This window comes from Rattus norvegicus, chromosome 4 (assembly GCF_021556685.1).
Source record: "Rattus norvegicus strain SHRSP/BbbUtx chromosome 4, alternate assembly SHRSP_T2T, whole genome shotgun sequence".
Taxonomy (NCBI): Eukaryota; Metazoa; Chordata; class Mammalia; order Rodentia; family Muridae; genus Rattus; species Rattus norvegicus.
Genome location: NC_141537.1, coordinates 153,176,642 through 153,194,818, shown reverse-complemented (window position 1 = coordinate 153,194,818; position 18,177 = coordinate 153,176,642). Strand labels below are relative to the sequence as shown.

General features: G+C 47.4%; 1 long non-coding RNA gene across 1 annotated transcript; it reads right to left on the bottom strand.

Moving 5' to 3' along the window:
• Positions 1-2,519: 2,519 nt before the first annotated feature.
• LOC147995036 (uncharacterized) lies at positions 2,520-13,972 on the bottom strand. Its single transcript, XR_015686133.1, has 2 exons — positions 13,699-13,972; positions 2,520-3,201 (listed from the first exon to the last, which is right to left on the bottom strand). It is a non-coding gene; the product is annotated as an uncharacterized LOC147995036 (long non-coding RNA).
• Positions 13,973-18,177: the final 4,205 nt, after the last annotated feature.

Here is an 18,177-nt window from a genome sequence, read left to right as displayed (position 1 = left end):
TGACGAAGGATTCTTTGCTAACAACACAAAGAAGCAGCATTTGCTGCAAAGGTCGCTGGCATAGCCAAGGCTGCTTTCATATATGGCTGTCTTACGTAAAAGTAACAGTGAACCAGCCTCATTCCTTTGCTGTGACATTGCCCAGGACTCCTGAGCAAGGAATAAGGGTTATCAATGGAGATTCAGCCCTTTTTTACGTAATCTGGCCTCACCTGCCCCTAAGGAGTCTGTGGGGATCTCTCTGAGCAAGGCAGCTTCCTGTGGCAAAGGGGCACAGCTATGGCTGGCCGGGTGTTAACCATACCACAGGAACAAAGCATCTGGAAGACCCTGAGAGCCTCTGGGAGGTGCTAGAGTGAGCGTCTTCCTGACTGGGCAAGGGCAGGGCTGATCCCGCAGAGGAGAGGGAGGGGCTAAGAGGCCTCTGGTGTGGGAACATTTTCTGTATGCCTGTGTGCAGATAATGTTACTGAGAGCACAGGATGTACCCTCTGAGCTCCTACATCCCCAGGAAGGAAGGGAGAGAGAGAGAGACAGAGAGAGAGAGAGAGAGAGAGAGAGAGAGAGAGAGAGAGAGAGAGAGAGAAGCAGAGGCATGAGGACACACACTTGTAATCCCAACAACTGACAATTTTCTTCTGGGACGGTTAATGGCTGAACCACTGATAAGATAAAAGGTATTTTAAAAAAAAAAGCCAGATTCTCTATTTAAAAAAAAATAATCTTAACCATCTCAGAGTGACAAAAGACAGTAGCAGTCATGGCCCAGTGGCTGACCTAGAGTCTAGACCATGCATCTAGACAGCTAGAAAGGCCTGGAGGGGCTCCAGCAGGATGGGTGCTGCCCACCAGACACTTATTGGGCTCAGAGGCTGGCCCTGCTCAGTTCTCTACATGATGTCACACAGGGCTTCAAGAGGCTTTTCTGCCCAGAAGTCTGAAACTTGCCTGTTAGGACCTTAGAGTATATTGTTTTGGGGAACCATTTTCTTGGTTTTAAAAATTAGTTATTACCAGTTCATTGGAATTTTTGTGGAATGTATTTTGATCATATTCACTATCTTCCCCAAACTCTTCCCAGACCTGCACCCCCTGACTCCCCAACACCCCCCTTCCCTTCCTACCCAACTTCATGTCCTGTGAGTTTTTTGCTTTTGGTTTTTTTTAACCCATTAAGTCCACTTTCCACTGGCCATATACTCTTGGGTATGTGACCTTCCACTGGAACATGGGTGACCCACCAGGAAACTTACCCCTATCGGACTCAGTGGGTTAGAAAAGAAAAACCAGAATCCAGAAAGCTGGGAAGGAGATGTGTTGAGGTGGGAGAGGGGGGTGGATATGATTAGGATAAAATGTTCTTTTTAGTCCTTTATTGCATTTATTTATTTGTAACTGGCATGTGGGGAGGTTGGAAAACAGTTCATGAGGGTCAGTTCTCTCTTTCTGCCATCTGGGGTCCCAGAGGTTGAACTCGGGTCCTCAGGCTTAAAGTCAAGTACCTTAATCCACAGAGCCATCTTGCTGGCTATGGAATTGTCAAAAGATAAATAAAAAGTTTAAAAAGAACTTAAAGGGGTTTAGGGACAAATCTCTGTTGTTTTAAAAAAGAAAAAAAGAACTTTGCCTAACATGTAGAAGGTTCTGGATCCAATCACTAGCAACACACATACACACACACACACACACACACACACACACACACACACACACACACACACAGTGGAGGTTTGAGTGAGAATGTCTCCCATAGGCTCATATAGTTGAATGCTTCCAATTTAGTGGACTGTTTAGGAAGGATGAGGAGGTGAGGCTCAGAGTCTTCCTTTCTCTCTGCTTCCGCCTTTCATATAAAAATGTAAGCTCTCAGACTGCTCCAGCGCCATGCCTGCCTGCCTGCCTGCCTGCTGCCCGGTTCCCCACCATGATAACAATGGACTCATCACTGAAGCTGTAAACAAGCCCTCAATTAAATGCTCTCTTTTATAAGTTGCCTTGGTCATAGTGCCGATTCACAGCACTACCACAGTAATTATATATATTTATATAATTTATATAATTGTTTATATAAACATAATATATAAATTTAATGCTTATAAAAACATTGAAAACAAACAAACAAAGAAGCCAGGCAGTGGTAGCTTTTAATCCCAGCACTTGGGAGGCAAAGGCAGGCAGATCCCTGACTTTGAGGCCAGCCTGGTCTACAGAGTGATTTCTAGGGCAGCCAGTGCTACACAGAGAAACCTGTCTCAAAAAACAAAAACAAGGGCTGGAGAGATGGCTCAGCGGTTAAGAGCACCCGACTGCTCTTCCAGAGGTCATGAGTTCAGTTCCCAGCAACCACATGGTGGCTCACAACCATCTGTAAAGAGATCCGATGCCCTCTTCTGGTGTGTCTGAAGACAGCTAGCTACAGTGTACTCATATATAATGGATAGTAAATCTTTAAAAAAAAACAAAAACAAAAAAAAAAAAACAAAACAAAGAAAGAAAAAAAGAGAAAAGAAACAAAACTATAAATTAGTCCTTATTTTAATTCTAAGTGGAGACAGAGCAATATAGAGATATGCAAATATACACACATTATAATTAGCAAAGTTATACATTTGCATATACAGTGACTAGATAATACAGTGCTTTTCCAGGAACTGTATATAAAGACTATGCATATACACTTATATACATATTCATCTTTAAAAACAATGCTCAGGATGGAACCTATGGTACAGTCCACACTAGGCAAAATGTGCTGGCTAATCTTATGTCAACTTGGCACAAGACAGAGTTGTCTGAAAGGAAGGAACTTCGGTTGAGAAAATGCCTCTTAAATCCAACTGTGAAGCATTTTCTTTTTTTTTTTTCTTTTTTTTTTTTTCTTTTTTCTTTTTTTCGGAGCTGGGGACTGAACCCAGGGCCTTGTGCTTGCTAGGCAAGCGCTCTACAACTGAGCTAAATCCCCAACCCTGTGAAGCATTTTCTTAATTAGTGATTGATGGGAGAAGGACCAGCCCATTATGGGTAGTACAATCCCTAGGCTAGTGGTCCTGGGTTCTATAAGAAAGCAGGCTGGGACTGGAGAGATGGCTCAATGGTTAAGAGCACTGACTGCTCTTCCAGAGGTCCTGAGTTCAATTCCAAGTGACCACATGGTGGCTCACAACCACTTGTAATAGGATCCAATGCCCTCTTCTGGTGTGTCTGAAAGACAAAAAATAAGTAAATAAATCTTTTTTAAAAAGAATTTAAGAGAGAGAGAGAGAGAGAAACAAAGAAAGAAAGCAGACTGAACAGAGACATGGGAAGCAAGCCAGTAAACAGCAATGGCCTCTGCATCAGCTCCTGCCTCTGGATTCCTGCCCTGATTGAGTTCCTGTCTTGATTTCCTTCTATCATGAACAGAAATATGGGACTGTAAGTCACATAAACCCTTTCCTTCCCAACTTGCTTTTTGGTCATGGTGTTTTGTTGCAACAAAAGAAACCTTAAGACACAAGGTCTCTACCATTGAGCTACATGGGGCCCCACTCATTTCTTTTCAGACTTATTTTATGCATATGAGTGTTTGTGTTTCACCTGCATGCATGTATGTATGTGCACCACATGGGTGCATGACCCACATAAGCCAGAAGAGGGCATCAGATCCCCTGGCAATAGTGTTATGGGTAATTGTGAGCCAAATGTGGGTGCTGAGTATTGAACTCAGGTTCTGAAAGAGCAACAAGGGCTCTAACTGCTGAGCGATCTTCCCAGCCCTTGCACTTTTTAATAATACATATATATTAAAAATATAAAATATATCATGACCCAATTAATATTAGACAAGATACCTTGTATTTGGTTAAGTTTAGTGATCAAGGTACCTGGATGGTGTGAAAACATTCCTGCCCCAATAAACATTCCTGTCCCATCCCTGCCTCTACTTCAGTCAGATCATCTGTGAGTGGTCCCGTCCAGTCCTTTGGGAAAGCTGAGCCCGTGCCAGTCTTTGAGCAAGGGAGAGCAGCAGCAGGCAGGGAAATGGATGGGAAACGCACAGAGTGCAATGCGCCCTGCGTTCTCTGTGCCCCGAGCACTCTGTGTATGAAATGCTGGGCTCCAGCCTGTGCAGCCATGTCCCCTAGCAGTGTTCTGACAGCCTAACTGGTGTAGCATTCACCTTACAAACCTCTACAACAGCATGAGCGGTGGGAGTCTAAGGCCGGGAGTGAAGAAACATAACTCAGGAAGCTGAGACCAGAGGATTGCCATCACTGATGTTGAGGCCAACCCGAGCTACATAGTGAGATTCAGTCTGTCCGGAGTTACATAGCCCCTGTCTGTCTTAAAACAACAGGCAAGTCCTGACTCTAGATAGAATTTCAATTAGATGTTCAATGACCAGGAAAGGGGCAGGGAAGTGAGACTACGGTACTTCCTGTGGGCTTGAACAGATTTGTCAACCCTGAATTTACTGCCCCCTAACCTGGGGATGGGTATCTCAGCCACGAGCACAGCAGTGGTGGGAATGAGGCTGAGTCTGCTGACTGTCCCTGTTCTGGTCACCAGAAGGGGACCACTTTCCTCAGAGACCAGGCCCAGCCCACAAAGGCAGTCCAGCACTCAGCTGGCACACGATAGAACAGTGAGTGTCCAGACCGAGTGTTGCTAAAACTAGCTCAGAAGATCAGGACGTCTGGAGTCAGAAATTTCAACAGACAAACAAATATGGGCAGGCCCCATAAAACCAGGAAATTACAGAGGTGGGATGAAGAGGTGGGAAGTCACGCAGAGGCTGGAGAGGAAGGCACAGACACAGGCAGACACACAAAGAGAGGCAGAGGAGCAGCGTCCAAGACATGAAGGCAGAGAGAGACAGGACTTCAGGACCACAAGTGCCATGCTTCATTCCTGAGGTGAGATCCCAACAGGGAGAGCCCCATCAGCTTTTCCCATAGGTCTCCAGCCGATCCTAACCCCGTCTGAACAGCCAGCTCCAGGAGAGTTGGCTCTGATGACAGGTTGTTATAAATGGGTTGTAGGACCTTCCCCAGACGGAGCAAGGCTGTTGCTCTGCATGGTAAGTCCAGTCGTACGTTTTCCCAGACTCTGCACCTTACCTCTTCCCTGTTAGAGGAGATAGAGATGAACATCACTTTCCCCCTTTGCCATATGAGAAATACAGATGTGCATCACTTTGCCTCTTCTCCATTGTAGGGAAGACAGACGTACATTGTGTGAGTCATATTCAGGAGAAAACAGAGCTATGGACCTGGTAGAGTACCTGCTTACCCTGTGTTGACCCCTGGCCTACACACAAAACAAAAACAAACAAAAAAACTAAAAACAATTTTAAGGATCTGGACTTGCCAGGTGTGATAGCACACAATTTTAATCAGCACAGCACTTGGGAAACAGGGACAAGTGGATCTCTGTGATTTTGAGGCCAGCCTGGTCTACATAGTGAGATCCTGTCTCAACACTTCCAACACCTAGAAGGATCAGGAGTTCAAGCTAAAAAATGAGCTTAAGGCTAGCCTGGGCTCCATGAGTCAGAGACAGAAGAATTTGGGTGAAGTAGTGGTCCTTCCTGGGCTTGACTAGAGACCTCTGTAGGCCTGACAGCCTGCAGGACCTGTTCCAGTCTTTCTGGACAGTCCTGTGTCCCCAGTGGAGCAGTGACCCATGAGTATTTCATGCTCTGACGCATGCCAGGAATATAGGGGGAAGGACTTGGGGGCCGTAGCGAGTGCAACTCCATGAAATGGTCATGGGAGAAATTCCTGCATGAATCCCTTTTGCCTCACTCACCTGGCCCACATTCAGGCTTCCTGCACAAAAACTGCCACTACCAGCTTCTGGACCTGACTACCCACATTCAAACTCTGCTTTGACCGCTTAGCAACAGGTGACACTGCCACTCGGTGCCTCTATTTTCCGATATCACCTGCTCCCCTGCACAAAGCTGGGGCTGTGGAGACAGATGAGCCCCGCAAAGTCTATCCTGTCCAAACTTCAAGTTCTGTTCCGTAAAAGAACACAGGGATTCTTAGCCCTTGGGGTACGTGAAGCCAATTAAATGCACTGAGAGCCCCTGGAAAATGTCAAGCACTGTTAGAGGCTTTCCAGAGTCCTCCTCCCCCTCCCCACATGACCAGCTCTTACTGGTCCCCTTGGTCCTTCCTCATGCCTCCAGCCTGACCAGCCACAGCTGCTCCCCGCCACATCCCGCCCCCAACAACCCCTCTACTGCTCTTTTTTTTAAATATTTATTTATTATATTTATATGAGCACACTGTCGCTGTCTTCAGACACACCAGAAGAGGGCATCAGACCTCATTACAGATGGTTGTGAGCCACCATGTGGTTGCTAGGAATTGAACTCAGGACCTCTGGAAGAGCAGTCGGTGCTCTTAACCGCTGAGCTATCTCTCCAGCCCCCCTCTACTGCTCTTAACGTGCAGGTTTCCCAGGCCACAGGTTCTGCCCGTGTGGAGAACAGACTCCAAACACCAGTACGCCCCCTTCCCAACTGGCTGCACCACCCCGTCAACCGCCCATGCTTTCCTCAAATTAGCCATGCTGCTGCTGCTTCAAATGGTGAGTCGGAAGACTCTTAACTCTGCCAACAGTGCCTTGGCGCTGTTTCACCTACATCCTAAGCTGCAGTCAGGCAAAGAGGCTGCAGCGGCAGACAGAAAGACCTGCTGTTGCAGGTATGTGGAGGGGTGTAACACCCATCGCTCACTCCAGCTCTCGCAGCTTGAGGTGAACCCAGTTTCAACTGTGCACTCGTTTTAAAACTTGTGTCGATTCAGTCCTCCATGTAGTTTATATGACAGTCTTAACTCCGCGTAGGTGACGTGTCAGCACCCTGCTTCCCATCCATGATCTGCCACGTACATTAACCCTCGTAGATACATACGAATTCGAATCCATTCAGTTCGTAAGTCCAGAGGGAAAAAACCCATTTGCTTCATAGTTAACTAAGCTCCTAGCCTGAGAGAACTTATGACTGTCTTCTTCTGGTCAGTGTGGACACTCTTTTTTTTTTTTAAAGATGTATTTATTTATTATATCTATAGCTGTCTTCAGGCACACCAGAAGAGGGCGCCAGATCTCATTACAGATGGTTGTGAGCCACCATGTGGCTGCTGGGATTTGAACTCGGGACCTCTGGAAGAGCAGTCAGTGCTCTTAACCACTGAGCCATCTCTCCAGCACCGTGGACACTCCTTTAATGCACATTTACATTGTTTTAGTTGGTTTTTTGTTTCTTTGTCCTTTTTTGTCTATTCAAAATAGCCCTTAGTAGAGACATTTCTATACTGACGAAGCTTCTGTATTTTAAACTCTGAGTCTTCCCCCACACTGACACACACACCCGTGTCCTGACCCTCCTCCATGACCAAGTCTAAGCCCTTGTCCCACAACCAAACCCTAACACAGTCCCACTTTATATAGCCAAACAACATCCAAGCTGTGTCACTGAGGAAGGGGGATTGAGAAGCTCATTCCATGAACTGCTTTTAGTATGGATCCTAAATCAACTCTGACGTGAGGCAGCCTCCTAGAGTCAATCTCTCGCCCATCGAGTTACTAAAGACAAACCTAGATACACCTTGCAGGCTCACCAGCTCTCAGCCGGCTTAAAGGTGAGTTATTTTACAGGTCACATGCTTGGCAGAGAATAGCTCTTCTGCCGTACGTTATGATGTTTACCTAAGTTACTTTTCATGGTCTTGAAGGCCACTTCTGTGGAATACAGTCATTTTGGTTGCTGTTTTAGGAATTGTTTTTGTTTTGTTAATCTACCTTTCTTTTCTGTCTGTGTGCATTGGTGTCTGTGTGAGGGTGTCAGAAGACCTGGAACTGGAGTACAGGCAGACGTGAGTTTCCACGTGGGTGCTGGGAATTGAACCAGGGTCCTCTGGAAGAGTAGCCAGTGCTCTTAACCACTGGGCCATCTCTTCAGCCTTTGGTTTTTTTTGTTTGAAATCAGGGTTGCCCTGGCTGGCCTGGAATTCCTTATATACACTAGGCTGGCCAGACTCTGCTCCCAGAATGCTGGGATTAAAGGCACACGCCATCACATGGGGCCCACGCCATCACACACACGGGGCCTACGCTGACTCCTCAGTGGACTTGCAGGTGTCCAGTGAGTGCCCAGGACAAGATGTGAAGGCTGAACGTTTTCCAGTCTGTCCCGTTGGCTGCCTTTACGTTTTATTAACTATGCATATTTCTGTGTGGGTGGTATGGGTGTGTGAGTGCAGTAGCTAACAGAGGCCAGAAGAGGGTGTCAGATCCCCTAGAGTTGTTGTTATAGATGGTTGTAAGCAGCCCAATGTGGGTGCTAAATACTGAATTCTGGACTTCCAGAAGAGCAGGGAGGGGTGTTAACTCTGAACCATCTCTCTAGCACTCAAAAACAAACAAACAAAACCAACCAACCAAACAGGGGCTGGAAAAATAGTTCAGTTGTTAAGAGCACTGACTCCTCTTCCAGAGGACTTGGGTTCAAATCCCAGCAGCTACATGGCAGCTTACAACTACCTGTAACTCCAGATCCAAGGGATCCGTCGCTCTCTTCTGGTCTCTGTGGGCACCAGGCACAAAAGTGGTTCACAGATATACATGCAGGCAAAATACCCATACACATAAACTAGTAAAATAGAAAACTTAAGAACATGTTCCATGTTCCAAAGTCATTGATTGATTGATTGATTGATTGATTGAGTGTGGAGGGTTTGCACACCAAGATGTGCCTGTGGAGGTCAGAGGACAACTTAGGGGAGTCAGTTCTGTCCAAGGATCCAACTCAGATCATCAGGCTTGAAGGCAAGTGGCTTTATCCACTGAGCCCCATCACCAGCCCTGCCTTAACCTTTAATTCAGCTACACAGCTCTTATGTAGACTTGGTGATCACCAAGAACTGCCTGTCTCAAACTGTAATACAGGGTTAACTTATCCTTGATTTGTCCAATCTTTCTTTGTTCCCTTGAAGACTGCAGACACCCACCAGCCACCATGACTAAAAACAGACGAGAAAGGAAAAGAGACAACCCCCAATTCCTAGAAGGCACCCAACTGGTCCCAGACAAGACAAGAATACCCTTCTCCCTAAGCCCATTCTGTGCCTTCACTATTTCTGCTCTACATCTGGAGCCTACTAAACTCCTGAAATGGAGAAGGTGACCTGTGAGCAAAGCTCCCTCCACTCCACTCTTTAGCCACCGCAGAAAGCCCTTCTTGCTCCCCACTTAACTCCAGGACATGGGCTTTCTGTGGCATGAGCTTCTGGGTCAGCGTCCCGGCAGCTCTGCTCCCATTACGGCCCTTCCCCAGACTTGTGCACCCTTCCTGAAGAGTCTCTCCCAAATCCACCTCCCAACCTCATGACCTGATCCCCCTTCAACTCCACCTTCCCTCCATGCCTAGGGCCTTCACTGCCAGCCTCCGATGCCTACCCCTGTATTCTAGACCCCTAAGCCTCGAACCCAGGCCATTTCCCCTGACACCCCAGATCCCAGGTATGACTTTACCACACGCTGGCCACTCCCCAAGCTATGGACCTACCCCTAATCTGCCCTTTCTCCAGCTCAGGACTGTGGTGTGTTTGGTCAAAGCGACACAAGCTAGAGTCATCTAGAAAGGGGGATGCTAATGGGTGCATTGCCTTCATAAGATCGACCTGTTGGCAAATCTGTGTGGCTTTGTCTTAATAAATGATAAATGTGGGAGGTCCCACCCTACTGTCAGTGATCTACCGCTCGGCAGGCAGATGTGCCCGGGTTTTATAAGATAGAAAACTGAACAAACCAGGGTGATCCAGCTCTCAGCCTTCCTCCACATCCTCTGCCTAGCTTCTACCTCCAGGTTCCTGCCGTATCTCCTTTTTCTGTCTTCTCTCAGTGATGGGTTTTGATGGGGATGGGGTTTAAGCTGGAGTTTGTCATAGGCACAGAAAGCAAACCAGGAACAGGTGCCCACCCAAGCCTAGACCTCCTCTGCAGGTTTGACCTGCTTCAAGTTCCAGGACTTGAACTCTTTTAAGGGCTCTCTTAAGGCCATTGAGATATAAACAATATTCTTTTTTAAAAGAATTATTTATTGGGGTTGGGGATTTAGCTCAGTGGTAGAGCGCTTGCCTAGGAAGCGCAAGGCCCTGGGTTCGGTCCCCAGCTCCGAAAAAAAAAAAAGAAAAAAAGAAAAAAAAAAGAATTATTTATTTATTTTATGTATTAGAGTACACTGTAGCTGTCTTCAAGCACACCAGAAGAGGGCATCAGATTCTATTACAGATGGTTGTGAGCCACCATGTGGTTGCTGGGAATTGAACTCAGGACCTCTAGAAGAGCAGTCAGTGCTCTTAACAGCTGAGCCATCTCTCCAGCCCAACAATACTCTTAAAGACCATCGCCTACTCAAAGTGTATTTAAGACCGGGCACTGCACAAACAAGCATGAAGTACCCTTGAATCTTGCTTCTTATATTTCTACAGTATTTGGCCAGTGTTCCCAAATTTGACAACATTCAAACATTTTACATATTAGCAATAATAAATGATAATCCAAAAGCACATTTCCTAATCCATCAATAAAACTTTTAAAGGAATCACACTGGAAGACCTATTTCTCTTTCATAATTTCTTGTAGAAATTAATTTTATGTTCTGAGTCACTCCCCCATGAAGCAGTGAGCACACAGTTAATATTATCAACAGAGTTAAAATGTGATAGGCAATTAATGTTAAAGGTTTTTTTGATTGACTAACGGCTCAGTTCCCACTTCTAGGTCTCACTGTGTTACTGAGGGACATAGGGCACAGAATGCTGGGCACGGTGTCTATACAAGTCAAGCTTTCAGATGCAATGCTGGTCTGTTTGTCTTCTCCAAGGCAGATAGACCAACTCAGAAGTGGACCTGAGGCTCATGGACCCCGTGCTCAAACCAAAGAGCACAGCAAAGAAACAGAGACAGATGAACTCATCCCATCTCTTCAGGAGAAATGGTTCTCCAGTCCTGTGCTGCAGCTTCAGACCCTCAGTGTGGAGGATCACAACGCTGCTCATGAGAGGTTACTTTATTAGTGTCTGACTATTTTGTTATAAACAACTAGTAGCTCTCAAGAATTTACATGATGGCTGAATGAGGTGGTACGCACATTGGCTTGACTAATCAGAAGGCTGAGGTAGAAGGATATTGAGCACAGGGCTCGAGGGCAGTTTAAACATAATGGCCAGCCAGGTAGTATTGGCACATGCCTTTAATCCCAGCACCTCGAGGAGCAGAGGCAGGCAATCTCTGTGAGTTAGAGACCAGCCTGGTCTACAGAGTGAGTTCCAAGACAGCCAGGGCTACACAGGGAAAACCTGTCTCAAAAAAAGCAACAAAACAAAGAAATCGTAATGACCATTTCTCAAAAAAGTACCACATATATTAAAAACTACAAAATCTTTTTATTTGATTTTATCTTCCTAAAAAGAGAGGTCAGTGGGTAAACTGTTAGCTGTAGAAGCACTGGCCCTGGGTTCTGATCCACAATACCCATATAAGAGCCAGTAACACTAGCACTGGAGCACTGCGGATGCAGACAGGTTGGTCCAAGGTCAGGCCTTAGGCCTCAGCCAGTCTAACAGAAATGGCAAACTTCAGGTTCAATGAAAAGACGCTGTCTCAAAAGATAAGGTGGGGGCTGGAGAGATGGCTCAGTGGTTAAGAGCACCGACTGCTCTTCCAGAGGTCCTGAGTTCAATTCCCAGCAACCACATGGTGGCTCACAACCATCTGTAATGAGATCTGATGCCCTCCTCTGGTGTGTCTGAAAACAGCTACATTTCAAGTGTACTTACATATAATAAATGAATATGCAAGTGTACTTACATATAATAAATGAATAAAATCTTTAAAAAAACATACATCATATTTAAAAAAAAAAAAAAGATAAGGTGGGGTTGGGGATTTAGCTCAGAGGTAGAGCGCTTGCCTAGGAAGCGCAAGGCCCTGGGTTCAGTCCCCAGCTCCGAAAAAAAGAACAAAAAAAAAAAAAAAAAAAAAAAAAAGATAAGGTGATGGGTCTAGAGCGATGGCTCTGGAGTGAAGAGAACATAGTCCTCTTGCAGAAGACCCAGGTCTAATTCCCAGCATCCTCGACAGGTGGCTCTCAGCTATCTGTAATGCAGCTCCAAAGGATCTCATGGCCCTGCCTGGGAAAGCGCCTGCACTCATGAGTGCACACCCGCATATGCGCGCACACAATTTTAAAACTAATGAAATCCTTTTTTAACGGTGAAAAAAGAGGAAGATACTCAAATTTTACCTATGACTTACACAGGCATGCGCGCGCACACACACACACACACACACACACACACACACACACACACGGAGGAGAAAGAGAAAGAAAGGGGCCACTGCACACGAGAAATAATCCCAGCATTTGGGAGTAAAAGTGACAAGGTCAGGAGGTCAAAGTCAACTTCAGCTACAGAACAAGTTCAAGGACATCTCGGGCTCCTTGTGACCTGTCTCAAAAAAACAAAAACATTAGCCAGGAATGTACCCATAACCCCAGCACTCAAGAGGCAGAAGGATGATGAAGTCAAGACCAATCTGTGCCTGTATATAGAGGACGACCTTCAATCTGATCCCCCTGCCTCCACCTCCCAAGTGCTCCATTACAGCTGAGCACTCTAAGCCCCACTACTACAAAACTGGACACACAGAGAGAGAGAGGGGGGGGGGGAGGGAGAGGGGAGAGAGGGAGAGGAAGAGGGGGAGGGAGAGAGGGAGAGAGAGACTATCTTGGTGTGAATCATCTTCACTGGCACAGGGATATTTGTGGCTGTGGCTGACAACTACTGTCCCATGAAATTGTTTGTTGTTCGGTGCTATGAATTGAGCATGCTAACCCTTCCCTCCCACCAATGAGCTGCATCCCAGACCCAAAGCGGTTTTCTTATTATAAGAGCTGGCTGTCATTGTTTTGGTTTGGTTTTTGAGACAGGGTCTCACTATAGTGTGGCCTGACAGTTCACTCTGTAGACCAGGCTAACCTGGAACTCACAGAGATACCCCTGTCTCAGCACAGGCCTTTAATCCCACATTCTGCTGGAAAAAGCAGGGGGGTTTGTGTTTAAGGGGGAAAAAAATGAGTGTAAAACGTTTGTGAATCATAGAGGCTGCAGGTATGGGCAGCCCATTGGTAACGCACACACACTCGGCATGCACAGGGCTCTGGGATTAATTGCAAGCACCAGACGAAAACTACAGGAAATTGAAACTAAAACTAAAAAGAACGTGAAGGCAGAGGAGGGGAAGTTGAGACTGTCCCCTCTCTGTCCCTCCCAGGTTGGGACAGTCCCTATGCTAATTAGGCCATTCCCCAGAGGCTCCTGTTTTACAAACCACAGGGGATTCCACTCTGAGGGCAAAATTGGGAGACCCAAAGATCCTGGATCTGGTTGTGCAGATTGAAACGCAACCCATTTAGAAGAAACCATGAGGCGTGGACTGATAAGTGTCTCACACCTGCAAGGGAGAGGCAGCTCAGGGACACAGCAGGGTGCTTCGAAATCCCCGAAAATTCCCTTATCAGAAAAATCAGGCTAGTGAAGAGTCTAGCGCCCTCACGTGGACCCCCAAGAGGAGGGTGACCTAACACCTACCCACCTGTCATCTGCTACTTGATGTATGGAGGGAGTGACAGAAACTCACCATTGTCTCTGGAGTGTTAGCTCATGCTTGACGTGGCCTCAAGTTGTTCTCTCCACCGCCTGGCCCCAGTCCTTGCTTCTGAGACTTGGTATGCCTCCACTGCTCTCAGCAGCTTTCCGGGTGAGTTGCTAGTACCTTATCTAGCCACGCCAGTCCTTAGCTAGTCAGTCAGATGTCAGCAAGCTCGAAGACCATTGAGAATGGATTCCCTCCGTCAGAGTCAGCAGCGGAGCCCAGCCCTGGTAGCCCTGGTAACAAACTAATTTTGAGGAAGGAGGAAGTATTATAACTGCCCTGTCTTAGAACTTGAAATTCCATGGTCATTCATCGGTGACCCCTTTTACAAATGGCTTGCTCGGTGATAAGATAATTCCTTTTGATAAAAAAAAAAAAAAAAAAAAAAAAAAAAAAACAGCCAGGGTTTCCCTTGGCCAGGCAAGGCCCAGGCAAGGCCCAGGATCACCAGGTTGTAGCTCACGACCTCAAAAGAACGGTCTGCAGCCAGGTGGACGAAGCAGGACTTAAGGGGCCAGGACCCACTGCTATCCCCTTTAAAGAGCTATGTACTTGTACAGGCCAGAAACCCCTCCCACGGTGCAGGGCTGACACTCCCTGCTAAGCCCACAATAGCTTTTTCTTTTCTCTTTCCACTCCTAAACCAATATCTGCCTCAAAACAGCTTTACTCATTACCAAGAAACCCTCCCCTCAGGCTCCCACACTCAAATTTCCATTGCCGAGTCAGCCTTCTTCCTCGACTCCTAATTCAAAAGCCATGACTTTTCTTTCTTTCTCTCTTTTTATTTTTTGAGACAAGGTCATGTGTATAGCCCAGGTTAGCCTCAGCCTCACTGTGCAGCCATGGACCATATCCCTGAATGTCTGATCTTCCTGCCTCCACCTGAATGTTGTGTCACAGGCTTGCACTGCTCCTTACAGACTTGGGTCCCAGGATGTACCAAAAAAGCCAAGTTTGGCCATCCATCCTTTAAGAAGCCAATTTTTAAAACCCAGTTACCAGTAAAAAGCAGAAGGGGGGGGGGTGTCTGCTTGGTAAGGACACACTGGGGAAAGGGACCGTGACTCAGTGCAGTCTGTCCTAAAGTGAGATGACAGTTTAAATAGAAGCCCGCTATAGTCACACCTAAGCCGTTCTGATCAACCACCATTAACGCCTCATTGTCTGGGCTCTGCTCATTCCATAAGATGGTTGGACAAGTAGTTAGAACTGTATGACATCTCTTTCCAGTAAGGCAAGTTTCCCCTCTGTCTGGCACCTTTCCCTTCTGCCACCATGAGATTCCTGGAGAAAGTCCCATTGTGTGGAGTGTCCTGCACGGAGAAGCATTCTGCCAACCAAGCTGCATCCCCACTCAGTCCGATTTCTTTATTTCTAAAACAGGGTCTCACTGTGTTTGCTCCGGCTGACCAAGAACTCCCTGTGGAGTCCAGGCTGGCCTCAAACTTGCAGCAATCCTCCTGCTGCAGTCTCCCAAGTATAAATAGACGGCACCACTCCAGGCTGAACTGTACACGTTACATGAGTGAATGTCATGGTGAGAACATCAGATCTCCTTTTGCTTGTTTGTTTCTTTGGGAGTTATTTGTTGAGAGAAATCTTGCTATGTACCGTGTACCAGCCCGGCACCTGCTATGCACTTGTGTACCAGCCCGGCACCTGCTATGTACGGTGTACCAGCCACGTTGGGCCGGCTCTGTACGGTGTGCTAGCCTAGTGCTTGCTATGCAGGTCAGGCCTTGACCTTTTGGCCTCAGCCTTCCCTGTATTGAGTACGGCATGTGCCACCACACCCAACTAGAATCATATCTCAATAAAACTGTTTTATGTCATATTAAAAATAAATTGGGAACAAAGCAGGTGAGGAGAGAAGTCCGAGACCTGCCTGCTACCAACCTGCGTGGGCGGGCCAGTAGACTCACAGAAGACACCTCTGTCACCAGGCAACTTGGGAAGGGAAAGAAGTCCAAAGACCCGTCCATCGCCATGCCACACAGGCAGTTTGTAGACACCTAGAGGCTCCCCTGCCACCATGCCATACTGTGAGGGCAGAGAAGTCACCCAGAGAGCCCCCAGCCACACGGCCCACCTGCAGCAGGAGCCGCTACGATGTACAAGCAGTGGGCAGATGGGAGAGAAAGAGAATTATGAAGCATTATGAAGAGGGAACTAGAGACGTTAGGGCGGAGAGGAGAAGCCTATTGTGAGTGGCCAGCCCTGCCACCTGAGGCCATGGTGAAGTTCCAGTCTGTGTTGCCACTCAGGGCCATGCAGCAGGAGGGGTTGGTGTCAGTGTCACAGCTCATATTACCACTAGAGATCATGGGGACTGCACTGGTTGGAACAGCCACCTGGGACCAAATAAAACAGCCAAGGACTATGCAGGATTGGCCCCACCCCTCACTGGCTTGCAGCACTCTGGAAAGCTGACCCCTCCTGGCCTTGCACCTTGCCCAGGCAACACAGTGGAGCTGCTGGCCCTGGTGGCCCAGGTCTGCTGTGAGGTGGTACAGGTGGGGAAATGATGCCCTCTTCCCCTTCACCACCTGAGGCAGTCAGGACAGCTGACCCCAGGGTCCTGAGGGCAGATGAGCTGGCTCGCCACTCATCTGACACGAAGTGGCTTGGGCACGAGGGTGATGCCCTCCCTCTCTGGCTCCTCATGAGGACAAGTGAGCTGGCCCAGCTCCTCACTGGCTGTGGCACTTGGGGAAATGGCCCTGCACCTTGCCTGGGCAGCACAGTAGAGTTGGCCCCGGTGGCATGGGTGAGTGGGCCCCAGTGGGGCGAGAGGGAGAGCTGACCTGGCTGCAGCACTCGGGAGAGTGGGCCCCATGCCTCAACTGAGCAGCACAGGGATACTGACTGTGGAGGCGTGAGGGTAAGAGAGCAGAGCCTGCCCACTGCTGGCGGTGGCACTGGGTGGGCTACTCGGAGCAGTGCTGTTGCGCTCACCCTGGGGATGCAGATGCAGGAGAACCGGGAGGCTGACCAGCTCAGCCACCACCCAGGCCCAGATCCAGGGCTAGAGTTGGCCGGCCCCAACGTCTACGCCATCTGTGAACTACTGGGGCCCAGGAAAGGCCAGTTCTGCTGATCCAAAGCTGCAGGACTCCATGACACAGGGCAACAATGGGATAACCAAGAGTCCTCGTGAGGATCCAATATTGACAGCGCGGCAAAAGCCAGAGGCCTCAAACCAGACCAATGATTCACTGCAATGAGCATTCGCAAGTGAAGATGTGTGGACAGAGGGACGCACTGTGGGACACACTGACACACTACCGCTTCCGCGATGAGATCTTTCCTATGCTTTGCTTTGCTGTGTTTCTTCTTTGTTTGTTTTGGGGTTTTTTGTTTGTTTGTTTGTTTGTTTGTGTAGTTTTATTGTGTGGCTGCAAAGGCCAATATGTGGAAACAGGGAGGTGAGTGGGACTGGGGTGCACAACATGAAGCTCACAAAGAACCAATAAAATGTTGTAAAAATAAACAAATAAATAGTTAAACTGGCGACAAGGCTATTAAAGAGACTCTATCTCAAAAAAGATAAACTACATTAGAGACAGTGAGATAGTTCAGCATGGTAAAGCACTTGCCACCAATCCTAATGACCTGAGTTCAATCCCCAGGACCCGTATTGTGGACTCTCACAGGTTATCTTTCTGATCACCATCCCCACCCCACACACACACACACTTAAAATTAAACCTTTTTAAAGAAATAAAAACAAACTACATTTGCAGTTTTACTGGTCATGAAGCCACCTCTGGGGACAGACAGCTATGTGACTTGGGCACAACACTTAATCTTTTCAACACATTTTCTTACCCTAAAATTGGGGTGATGAGTCTCTTTTTGGAAAGTCGTATCTGGGAGCTGCCTTCACTTGCCACTTCCTCTGGCCCAGCACTCTAAATTCTAAAGGGAACCAAGGTTCCCCTAATGGTTAAGATGTACTGACTAAGGCTGCAGAGACGACCAGATGGTATGAGCACCAGACTGCTCTTCAAAGAGGACCTGGATTCCATTCCCAGCACTCACACGGGGGCTCACAAGACCTCTGTAACTCCAGTTCAGGGGTCTGCTGCCCTCTACTGGCTTCCTCGGGCAATGTACACACATGCGGTCAAAACACCCAGGCCCAGAAAATTAAAAAAAAAAAAAAAAAAAAAATGATCTTTAAAAAACAGAAGAGTTGCAACTGCTAATTAGTCTTTCTTTAGATGTAGCAGTCAAACCCTGGATGCGTGATGACCTTTGTAACACCTTTTTAGCCTTCATTTTCTGTCTGAAGAGAACTGTGGGAGGAAGCTAAAAGGGGGCTGAGTTCCATTGCTATGGCCATTGCCTGACCCAGTACAAGGGAGAAACCACATGCCAGGATGATGGGTAAAGCCCTCACAATAGCCTTCTGCTCTTCTCTTTCCCTGTGAAAACCTCTTGTGCCCCTAAGCCTCCAAG